The 11387-nt window shown below is 38.6% G+C and overlaps 1 pseudogene; it reads left to right on the forward strand.

Moving 5' to 3' along the window:
- LOC119530221 overlaps positions 1-10958 on the forward strand; it is a 35063-nt pseudogene extending 24105 nt beyond the window's left edge.
- Positions 10959-11387: the final 429 nt, after the last annotated feature.

An 11387-nucleotide genomic window follows, 5' to 3' on the forward strand; every position in this document is an offset into this window, starting at 1 on the left:
TACTCTTTTAAAAAGTAAGCTTAGCATCTTCAGGATCTTGTGTTAGGCAATGGTTTCTTAGACTTTACACACAAACTACAAACAATGAAAAAAATAGATAAGTGGGACCTCCTAAAAATTAAAAACTTTTGTGCATCAAAGAACTTTGTCATGAAAGTGAAAAGACAACCTACTCAATGGGAGAATTACTTGGAAGCCACATATCCTATAAGATTTAATATTCAGAATATGAAAAGAAATCTTACAACTCAGCAATAAAAAGACAAATAACCCAATTTAAAAATGGGTGAAAGACTTAATAAACATTTTTCCAAGGAGGAAATACAAATGGCTAAAAAGCACATGAAAAATGCTCAACATCACTAGCTACTAGGGAAATGCAAATCAAAACCACAATGAGATATAATTTCACACCCCCTAGAATGGCTACTATTAAAAAAAAAAAAAACAGAAAATTACCAGTGTTAGAGAGGATGTAGAGACAGAGGAACACTTATTCACTGCTGGTAGGAATGCAAAATGGTGCAGCTCCTGTGGAAGACAGTTTGTCAGCTCCTCACAAAGTTAAATATAGAATTACTGTATGACCCAGCAATCCTGCTGTTGGGAATATACCCAGAAAAGTTGAAAACAGGGACTCTAATAGCTATTTGCACACAGATGTTCATAGCGGCACTATTCACAATTGCCAAAAGATGGAAGCAACCCAAGTGCCCCTCAACCCATGAATGGATAAACAAAATGTGGTATTTACATACAATGGAACATTATTAAGCTGTAAAAAGGAACAAAGGCCCGATGTATGTGACAACATGGATGAACCTTGAGGACATTATGCTGAGCAAAATAAGCCACACACAAAACAACAGCTATTGCATGACCTCACTGATAAGAACTAATTATAATAAGCAAACTCATAGAGTTAGAATCTAGAATATAGGTTACCAGGAGGTAGACTGGGGGTAGAGAATGGGGAGCTGATGCTTAATTTGTAAAGAATTTCCATTTAGGTTGACTGTAAATATTTGGAAATGGATAGAGGTAATTACACTCATTATTGTGAGTATAATTAACAGTGCTGAATTATGTATGTAAATGTGGTTGAAAGGGAAAGTTTTGGGTCATGTATGTTACTAGAATGAAAGTTAAAAGAGAAAATATGGGATTGTATAACACAGTAAACCCCGTTGTGAATGATGGACTGGGATTAATAGTATAAGCATAAAAATGATCTTTCATTAATTATAACAAATGTATGGCACTAATACAAGGTGTTAACAGTAGGGTGGTATATGGAAAAAAATATATACCTAACATAAACTATAGACTATAGTTAATAGTACTTTTTTAATATTTTTTTCATAAGTTGCGACAAATGTACCACACTAATGCAAAGTGTCAATGGTATGGGGGTATATGGGAATGCTGTATTTTTTGCATGACTTTTCTGTAAACCTACAACTTCTCTAATTAAGAAAAATAATAATGATTTAAAAAAACTAAGCTTAGTATTGTGTAATGTGGAATGGTAAACATGTGTATCCTATTTTGAAATTAATACAGGATATAAACCCCATTTATAAAAGAACTGTGTATATTTTGGGCATTTATTTGCTTACATGTATTTAAGAGTTTTTAAAGAATTTGCTGAACCATGTGTAAGAGCTGTGTTAAGGGGAAGAAGACAGGCTAATAAAACCTTAGAGAAGAGATCAAACCGCTGACAAGTGAGAGACTAACAGTGAACCTGGAGGTAAGAGTGAGAATTTGAAGAGCAAACAGTCCTACAACTGTCAGTTAGTTCAAAAGACCAGAGGAGAAAAATCAATCAGCTCTAATCGGGGTGGTGGGAGCAGCTCAGAAAATGTATGTTAGAACTGTGTGCACTGCATCGATCTTGGACAGTAGTATCATATTTGCATAGCCCTTTAAATGATCATCCACAAGTCACAGGGTCACACTTACTCATCCAACTCCTTTGGGAGATTTAGAACAAGGCATACTCCTAGGTGGCTGCAGCCCTGGAGGTGATCACTTGGGAAGTGGAGCATAAGCCAGATATCAGCTTTGTCACACTTTCTCTGCTGAGCATCTTAGTGCAGAGAATGGCTGTACCCATGGCCATGGGTAGCCTTGACATGATCTATTGATACTTTCTAAAACCCATATTTAGAATTAAATGCCTGGATTCTTGAAGGGGAAGATGGGAAGAATGAGATTATTCATTGTGTTTGCAATAAAATATGTGAATAAAGTACATTAATACTTTATTAAGAGCTATTAAGATTTGCTAAAATGTGATGTGTCATACCACACACAATTGGTAAGGAAGAACTTTCAGAGCTATCCATATTTGGAGTATAGAACCTTGGGAAGTGAGTTTCCTATTAGAAGAGGGGTTCAAGCAAAAGCTTGGCTACTGGAAACAAGAAAACAACCCAGTAACTATAACCAGAATTTAAGGGTTGAGTGGAATTAAGAGCAAGGTTGGAGAGGCTGAGCATGCACCAGTGGTTCTCAAACTTTAGCATCCATCAGAGTCACTGGAGGTTACAGATCACTGGACCCCACCTCCAGATTTGCTGGTTCAGTACTTCTAACAGGTTCCTAGTCATGTTGATGGCACTGCTTCAAGGACCACACTTTGAGAATCACTGGCCTACATAGTAATTTACAAATTTTAATCTGAGTACAAGTCATTTGGGCAACATGTTAAAATGCGTAGGTCTGCTGTGGGGCCTGGGATTCTGCATTTCTAACAAGCATCTAGGTGCTGGTTCAGGGACCAGGCTCAAGGGTCTATGATGGGTTCCAAGACAGATGTCGTGCCTAAAGATTTGTCCTAAATTATCTCAGCTGTGGAGACTAGCGGGCTGGTAGACAAGGAGCTAGGTAGCTCAAACATGCATTCCACAAATATGAGCCTCTACAGTGTGCCAGGGTGCTGTAAAAGGTATTGGGTACGCAGAACAAAGAAAAGTCCTTGTTTTTTGTTGAGTTTGCATTCCAGAGAAGCAAAGTCATGTTTACAGCTCACTTCCCAAACCTTTCTGAGAATTCTCTTCTCTCTGCTTCAGTTTTTCACATCACAGCTTATCTTGTGGATGGAGTAGAAATATAAAGCATTGGGGAAAAGCAGAATAACTTAGAAGGCTTTTTTTCTTCCTATTTTATTTAATTATATAAAAGGGGGACTAAAATATACCTTGCAAGGTGGTTGAGAGAATGAGTGAAATAACATATGTGTGGTTCGTAGCAAACTCTCAATCCATAGTAACTGTTGGTATCTGGCAGCCCAGAATATCAGCATAATTTAGGGCTATTTACTTTTTTTTTTAATTAAGATTTATTCACATATCATACAATCATCCAAAGTATATAATCCATTGATCACATTACCATTATATAGTTGTGCGTTCATCACCCCGATCTTTTTTAAAATTTTCCTTTGTACCAGAAAAAGTGAAAGAATGAATAAAAAACAGAGAGTAAAAACAGAACACCCAAATTGCACCCCCCATTCTTCCTTTAGGTCTTTTTGTTTGTTTGTTTTTGTTTTCTGCCCCTGTTTTTCTACTCATCCATCCATACACTGGACAAGGGGGAGTGTGATCCACATGGCTTTCCCAATCACATTGTCACCCCTCATAAGCTACATTGTTATACAATCGTGTTCAAGATTCAAGGGTTTTGGGTTGTAGTTTGATAGTTTCAGGTATTTACTACTAGCTATTCCAATTCATTAGAACCTAAAAAGTATTGTCTATTTTGTGTGTAACAGTGCCCACCAGAGTGACCTCTCGGCTCCTTTTGGAATCTCTCAACCACTGAAACGTATTTTGTTTCCTTTCACATCCCCCTTTTGGTCAAGAAGATGTTCTCCATCCCATGATGCTGGGTCTAAATTCCTCCCCGGGAGTCACATTCCACGTTGCCAGGGAGATTTACACCCCTGGGGGTCAGATCCCACGTAGTGGGGCGGATAATGAGTTCACCTGCCAAGTTGGCTTAGCTAGAGAGAGAGCGCCACATCTGAGCAACAAAGAGGCACTCAGGGGGAGACTCTTAGGCACAATTATAAGCAGTTCAGGGCTATTTTTGAGAGACATGATGGCAATGCAGAGGGTTAGGTGTAGCTCAGGCTCCTAAAGTTATCCTTGGTCAACTTTCCAGAAGGGAGAAGAGAATACAATAAAAGAATTTTGTTGGAAAAGAAAAAGAATAAAACTACCAGATAATAGAGGGCTTGAGTTAGACTGAGCAGAGGAGGGCTTCTCCTTACTAGTTGTGTAAGCTCTTCCTCACCAATTGTGTGTGGATTTCTCTTTAGGATTAGGGTAATGAAATTTTACAATAGATACACAAGGCCAGCTTTTGAAATTGTGATGCTTTAAAATATACTTTAAAATAACAAAACCTAAAGCTGGTGAAGTTGCATAAAACTGATCTATCCATAAGTTGCTTGTGCCAGTGCAAATTAGAACTATCTTTTAGGAAAGTAATTTGGCAGTATGAATTAGAAGTTATAAAAATGTTCACACTCTTTCACCTGGTAATCTTCCTTTTGGAAATTTATCCTAAAGAAATAATTCAAAAGAAGAAAAATAAGGAAATTGATTTTTTTAAAAAAATTATTTATTAATACCTTTTGTCCTAAAGAAGTTGTAGGTTTACAGAAATATCATGCATAAAACAAATAAAATACAGAGTTTCCATATGCCATCCTATTATTAACACCTTGTATAAATGAGGTACATTTGTTAATTTCATGAAAAAACATTTTTATAATCATGCTATTAACTATAGTCCATTGTTTACAACAGAGGTCATTGTGTTGCATAGTCCTATGTTTTTTCTTTAATTTTTATTCTAGCAACATATATATAAATTTCCCTTTTAACCATATTCATGCATATAATTCAGTGCTGTTAATTATATTCACAATGTTTTGCTACCATCACCACCATTCATTACCAAAACTTTACAATCAACCCAAATACAAATTCTGTGCAATTTAAGCATTAACTCCCTATTTCCCACCCTGTACCTAGCCCCGGGTAACCTATACTCTAGATTCTGACTCTATGAGTTTGCTTATTCTAATTATTTCATATCAGTGAGACCATACAATATTTGTACTTTTGTGCCTGGCTTATTTCACTCAACCTCATGTCTTCAAGTTTCATCCATGTTGTAGCATGAATCAGAACTTAATTCTTTTTTAATACTGAATAATATTCCATAAGGTGTTTGTTTTTTACTTTATTGTGAAGAAGAAGAGAACAAGAAGCAGCTCTAGGAGTTTAAAGGATATTTATGAAAACTATGTAGCAACATGTTCCATTCACCGTCAGTGCATAACTAAATTATCCCCCAAATGTAGCAGCTTCAACCAATTATTTATTTTGCTCACAATTTTATGGGTCAGAAATTTGAGAAGGGTGAGAATTTATTTCCTGGAGACTCTGACGGCCTGTGTTCAGATCTTGGCTGGGGCTGCATTCATCTGATGGCTTGACAGGGCTGGACACTCAAAATGGATGTCCTATCACTCACATGCCAGGCATTCGGTGCTGCCTGTTGTCTGGGAGCTTAGCTGGGGTGTTGACTAGAGCACCTACATGTGGTGTCTCCAGTACACACTCTTGGGTTGAACAGACTTCTTACATGGCTCTGGTTTCCCCCAGAGCAAATGTCACAAGAGCACCAGGTGGAAGCTGAACAGGATTCTTCTGTCTAGCCTTTAAAGTTATGCAATGTGATATCTGCTGCATTCTTTTTGTTATAAGCAAATCACTAAGTTGGTCTAAATTCAAAGCGAGGAGACACAGATCACATTTATCAATGGGAGGCGTGCCAAAGGAATTACAGACATATTTTAAGACTGTCACAGTATTCTCTCTGGCCATAAATTATTTACATCCCTTTCACATGAAAAATACACTCACCCCTTTCAAGACCTCCCAAAATATTCATCTATTAAAGCATCAGGCTCAGGCTTGGGGTTCAGGATATCATCATCTAAATCTGGTCCATGTGTGAATAAGACTGCTAGAGTGTCTGAAGACCTGTGAACTAAAGAGATGGAAATATAGAATAATTATAATAGATGCTCCTATTAAAAATGGAGGGGATAGGAGACACAGAGTCCATAGCAATTTGAAATACAGCTGGGCACATGTTACCATTTCCTTAAGACCCAGTACTACTCCTTAGGAATTGTTCTTGGTGGCTCCTGGTTCCTCCATCTGGGCTCCTGTTCTGCATTTTGAGTCATCCTTTCTTTTCCATAATAAATGGGCTGTGTTAGTAGCTGTATTAGTTAGGGTTCTCCTTGGAAACAGAATCAATGAGAGATGTCTCTTATTATCAAATTGTAAAAGTGACTCACGCAACTGCGGGAGTGCACGAGTCCAAATTCTGCAGAGCCGTCAACAAGCTGTCAACTCCAAGGAAGACGTCCGACAAACTCCTCGGGAAACGAACCGGCAACTTCGACGAGCTCCCCAGGAAAAGCTTCACTGAGCAGCTGAAGAAGAAGTGAAGGTTTCTCTAACCATCCAGCTTATAAGCCTCCAACTGATCACCCAGACCAAATCCAGCCAATTGCATTCTCTCACTGTGGAAGCACGCCCCTTGATGAGTCATCAGTCAGCCGCAGTCAATTGACTGATGATCCTACAAACCAGCCCATTGGTTTATTAACCAGCCTCAAATAGCCTCACAGCAATCGTCAGGCCAGTGCCCGCTTGACCAGACAGCTAGGCCACCTAGCCAAGTTGACACATGAACCCAACCATCACAGTAGCTGAGTGGCTTTCTCATTTGCTTCCTTCCAATACAAAGTTGGAGTCCATAGGTTTCTTTTGATTTTGCACTGTCCCTCTGTCTCTTTCTGTGCAAGATGCATTGCTTCTTCCAATACAATTCTCTCAAAAATTTTGTGGATTTTCTCTGAATTTATTGGGGTTCCTTTAATTGGACAAAACCACAATCATAAATCTCTTTGACACAGATTTTTCTCTATTTTAAATTCCCTGTAAGGTTGCTGAGGGTCAACACCCTTAAGATTCTAGAAGCTCTATTATTTAAGAGGGCTGGTCTACAAGACTTATAATCCTTAGAAGCTTTTTAGCTGGCTGACAGTATCTAAGAGAGTCTACCTTAAATCTTTTGGAATTCATAAAAAAAGAGTTTTAAAATTACTTCTTTGGCTTCATTATTACCTTGTGGCAGAATTTTCCTAAAAGAACCTTGGATTTGATCTTTTCCCTGAGGCCTTTTCTTACTTTAAGTACTCGTTGCTGGCTGAAAAATATACTCTTTATATCCTTCAAATTCTACCTGAATACTGAATAGCTGGGTTTCTTTTAGTTTGTCTGTCCATATCTCTCTGCTCTCATGTTACTGTAGACAGCTAGAAGGAGCCAGGTGGCCTGGAAATTGCTTTAGTTAGGTCATCAAGGTCATTGAGGACATTCTCTATTTTTCACATTACTACAGGGGATAATTTTGCTAAGCTTACCACCATTATGATATAATGGTATTCCTTCAGCTTCTTTAACATTTTCCTCACTTTCTTTCTTTTGCTTCTCAAGGTTCATAAGGTTTCAGCCAATAGTCTCAAGGCCCTTCTAGCCCTTGCCCACTACCCAGCCCCAAAGCTGATGGCATACGTTCTCAGTATTTGTTAAGGCAGCACCCCATTTACAGGCACCCATATTCTGTTTTGATTACTGTTTTCTACTAGGTGCAAAAAACACCTCAAAACTTAGTGGCTTATTTTACCCTTAATTTTGTGCATCTGAAATTTGGTAAGTGTTTAGCTAAGCAAGTTTTCACTTGGGGTTACTCATGCACTTGCAGAAAGATGTCAGCGGAGGCTGCAATCATCTGATGACTGGACTGGGCAGGATCTCCATGACAGTTCACTTACATGCTTGGGAGTTGATGCTGGCTGTCAGCTGGGAGCTCAGCTGGGCTGTTGATCAGCATGGCTACACATGGGCTCTCCAGCATAGAGGTCTCAGTATACTAGACCTTCTTACATGGTCTAGTTTCCCCTAAAGCTAACATCCAAAAAGAACTACACAGAAACTGCATGGCATCTTCTGATCCAGTTTTGAAAGTAACTCAGCATCACTTTTGCTGCATCCTGTTGGTTACAAGGAAGTCAATAAAGCCATCCCAGATTCAATGGGAGGGGACATCGATACCAACTCTCAATGAAAGTAGTAACAAAGAATTTGCAGGTATGTTTTTAAATGGCCACATATATTAATTTCTTTAAGGTTAACTGCAAAAGCAGAATATAAAATTGCATGCATATTATGATAGAAGCTATGTTACACAGTGTGTGGTTATATTGAAAACATTGGAAAGGCAAAAATTGTAGCTATTTTTGTCATTATAGATGATTTTTCTCCATTTATTTCTTAACAGGAAGGAAGTAAGGTGTCTTAGTTTGCCAGGGCTGCGGTTATATTGAAAACATTGGAAAGGCAAAAATTGTAGCTATTTTTGTCATTATAGATGATTTTTCTCCATTTATTTCTTAACAGGAAGGAAGTAAGGTGTCTTAGTTTGCCAGGGCTGCTATGACAAATACCACCAATGGGTTGTCTTGAACAACAGGAATTTATTGTCTCAGAGTTTGGGAGGCTAGAAGTCCAAAAGCAAAGTGTTGGTAGGGCCATGCTTTCTCCAAAGTCTGCAGCATTCTGTGATGGCTTTCTGGCAAACCTCAGTCACATGGCAATCTGTCTCTTTCTGTCTCCTCCTCTGGTTTCTCCAGATTGTCTACAGCCAAATTTCCTCCAGTCATATGGATTAGGGGCCATCCTGATTCAATATGCTCTCATCTAAATAGGATCCTCAAAAATCCCATTCACAAATGAGTCCACACACACAGGACCGGGAATCAGGATTTGAACTCGTCTTTTGTTAGGGACATGATTCAGTCCTCAACAGAAGGAAAGAAATGAGAACAACATATTTCTAAGTGCTTCTTTGCTTTTTTCCCTAACTTTTGCTCCAGTTTTCTTAAAGTTTACACTCAGGTTAGCCATGAGAATGACATTAAGTTGGGTTTGGGGTGAGATGGAGCATTGAGAAGATGACTGGTTGGAAATGGAGGCAGCCCTGGCCATGGTGGGGTCACACTGAGCCGTGGTTGACAGGCTTCTGGATGACACTGCTAGGACTATCTAATTTAGGGCTGGGAAAAAGCCTGAAGGTGCTGTCTTCACAGTTGCAGGACCAGTATCTCCAAGGACTAGATTCACACATTCCATTGCAATCCACTTCAGTTGGCCCCATGAAACAAATAGGAGAAATTGGTCAAAGAATAGGACTGAAAATGATAAAACTCTGACCAAACAGAATGTGCTTACATTCATTTACCCTGGCAATGCTGAGTCAAAAGTCATCTATGTGTTTGTTGTTGTATATAGCATGCCACACCCATCCTGCCTCTACTTTCTGATGTTCAGAGAGCTTTGTCAACCTACTTTGCTCTCACTGCAGGGCCCAGATCACAGTATGGTGTCCTGGAGTTCATTCAGTCCAGCGCATATATACCACCATATGAAATTACATTCCAAGAGTAACAAGAAAAACATTTTGAAAAACACACATTTGTAAATTTGCCTGAACAGAGAAATGTTGAAAAGAAACTTAATTGGAATTTGTTAAAAAGGAAGAGCTGCTTCAAGGATGAGGACAGTTTGCTTCTCAACATCTATGCTGAGCAGAGTTGAGTGAAAATGTTACAGAGTGGGACCAGAAAAGAAAAGAGGTATTATTGGGACAGTTGGAAAAATTTAAATGGAAGCCAAATACTGGTCCCAAAGAAGTGTTCACAAAATTAAACTCAATGGGAAAAGCTCCTTTGGAGAAGTTTTTAAGGAAATGATCATCATACCCAGCAAGTGGTTTATGAAAATCATAGATCTCGAGGAAGCCAAAGACGTAATTAAATACACTTAGCAAAAAATAACTTTTTTGAGTCAGTGTGACAGCTCTTATATAACAAAATCCTATGGATCATATTTAAATGATTCAAAATTATAAATAAAACTGGTGTGGCTGGGTAGTGTTAAAGTACTGGATCTTCTATGAGCTGGTCTGTTTGATGAGGCCCAGATCTTACCATCCTAAGGGAAATTTTGAAGGATCTGGACTATCTATATTCAGAAAAGAAAATTTACCCCTCAAAACTTTCAACTTGTTAGAACAAGATGTTAACCTTGTTGACTTTGGAGTTGCTGGCCTGCTGACAGATATATAAATTAAAAGAAATACCTCTGTGGGAACATACATTAAGATGGTTGCTAAAGTTACTGGCTTGCTTATGACTCAAAAGCTGACATTTGGTCATCACGAACTGCTGCATTGAAACCGCCATGAGAGAGCCACCTAACTCGGATAGGAAACCAACGAGGATTCTGCTTCATATTCCAAAAAATATAGCTCCTCCACTCTTTCTAGAAACATTACTAAATGTTTAAGGTGTTTAATGGTGCATGCCTGGACAAAGAGTCATCACTTTGTCCTACATCTGAAACACAAATTCACTGTAAAAAATTCCAGGAAGACTTTTTTTCACTGACCAAGCTGATTGATAGACTTAAAAGACAGAAGGCAGAAGCACACAGTGACAATAAATGTGATTCCAAAAGATCGGCAGGGGAAAATCATGCTTATCCTAAATGGAGCTTTATCACAATTGAAAGAAGCCAGATCCAAAAGAACCGACAGAATATGGCAGATCAAGGTCCTGTGAAAACATGGAGCTGCTTGTGATAATCACAACTGTGTTTGTGGCTCTTAAACAGCTGCATGTGAATAATGTTCTCAGGAACATGGCAGTTGAAGGACTGGAGAATGCTGTTGCCATGGCTGAAGTTGCCTGTCCTGACATCACAGATAAGATGGTGAAGTTAACTGAAAAAATTTAAGTGTTCCACTGATGTGTCCTCCTTTAAACTTCCCGTTATTGGCTTCTGTTTCATATGAAAGCTACCCAAGCTCTTTAAGCTCAGCTTCATTCTTAACCCGTGAGCCCCATATGTCTTTCTCATCTTTGCAACATGTTGATAATTGAAGATTTTTAAGAACTCTCCTGCTCCCTGTAAGAAAAGTGCTTTTTGTACTTTGTATGGTTAAAGTCTCAGGTTTTGGAGTGATTGTTCAGGGACAAGGCCTTAGAAGCTTTGTTGAATTATTAAACTTTTCTGGGCCTCTGTTTCTCTTCTAGAAAATAGGAAAAATAATATAACACTCTCATGGTAAATGCAGTTTGAATATCATTTAGCCTTTTCTGGTTGACTCCTTTCAGACTCCATTGCAGGATGTTTGAACCCCTGAAGAGCAACTGATTGATCTTG

This window comes from Choloepus didactylus, chromosome 3 (genome assembly GCF_015220235.1).
Source record: "Choloepus didactylus isolate mChoDid1 chromosome 3, mChoDid1.pri, whole genome shotgun sequence".
Taxonomy (NCBI): Eukaryota; Metazoa; Chordata; class Mammalia; order Pilosa; family Megalonychidae; genus Choloepus; species Choloepus didactylus.